This window comes from Tupaia chinensis, unplaced genomic scaffold, assembly GCF_000334495.1.
Source record: "Tupaia chinensis unplaced genomic scaffold, TupChi_1.0 Scaffold140730_1, whole genome shotgun sequence".
NCBI lineage: Eukaryota > Metazoa > Chordata > Mammalia > Scandentia > Tupaiidae > Tupaia > Tupaia belangeri.
Genome location: NW_006200600.1, coordinates 18,366 through 19,561, shown reverse-complemented (window position 1 = coordinate 19,561; position 1,196 = coordinate 18,366). Strand labels below are relative to the sequence as shown.

General features: G+C 35.7%; 1 pseudogene; it reads right to left on the bottom strand.

The window, feature by feature from the left end:
* Positions 1–520: 520 nt before the first annotated feature.
* On the bottom strand, positions 521–957 carry LOC102499855 (prefoldin subunit 4 pseudogene; annotated as a pseudogene).
* Between the last annotated feature and the right edge of the window lie 239 nt (positions 958–1,196).

The following is a 1,196-nucleotide window of genomic DNA, read 5'->3' as shown; positions in this document are numbered from 1 at the left end:
CTGTCTCCTTTCTTGTGCTTTTAAGTTGCTAATTTCCCTTTCTTTGTTTCACTCAGGACAGAATCCATCCTGGCAGGTCAATCTCTGCTGTTCTGTACCATCTGGGTCAAGCTTCACAGCCGTGAAGTTCCCTCAGATAGGCCACCCTTACTCACAGAGCCCAATGCTAGCTATTTAGGGAAGGATCCACATCTCCTTGTTGCTTTTTTTCTGTACATTCCAAATTCTCTCTCTCTCTCTCTCTCTCTCTCTCTCTCTCTCTTTGCTTAACTGCTTTTAATAACGTGACATAAAGCTCCTCGCCTTGATATAATCATTCTGTGAAATACATAGATGAATACTGTCTTTGTTTAAAAATATAAAATGAATAAGCAAAACGTGAAAATAGGCAAGTTTCCATTAAATAAATGAAAATTTTTTAAAAAAGATAATTTCTTTTCTGTCATTTAAAGAAAGAAAATTAACATTTTAAACAATATTCAAGTTTATTAAACAAATTTTAAAAAGTCTTATAAAATGTTTAACTTTCACCAGCTTCAAGGTTTATGTTGCTTCCAAATTTTGCATACAACTGAACTTTCAAATTTGCTAACACCCACTAAACTGACTCCACTCTGGTTTCTAAAGCATTGATTTCTTCTTGAAAATTTTTCTTTGCTTCTTCTAGCATTTCTTGTGTTTCTTCTTGAGAATGGCTGATGAAAATGTCACCAATTTGATAAGGTATCATTAAGCGGTCATCATATGCAAGCATGATGTCATACAAGCATCTTCTAATTTTGAAGTTGTTTCCTTTTTACTTCTATTTCTTTTTTTTAGCTCTGTAATTCTACTTGTATTCCATGCTAATTTGTTTATCTTTTGTTGATCTTTGAAAGTGACATCGACATCTTCTGCAGCTGCCTTTTTCTTGGGAAGCCCAGTGCTAATCAGGTAAGGAAAGTTCATTATCACCATCTTGCTCTTTTCTGTCACTTCCACCTTTTTTTTGCTATTTTTTGAGATAAAAGAAAACAGCTTTTATTTCCCTATTTGTGCTTTTAAGTTGCCAATTCCTCTCTCTTTTCGTCACCCAAGACAGAATCCATCCATGGTGGTCTATCTATGCTGTCTTGTTCCTTCTGGGTCCAACTTCACTTCTGTGATTCTACCCCATCTAGGCCACCAAGACCTCAGCACAGTGCAAGCCAGTTAGG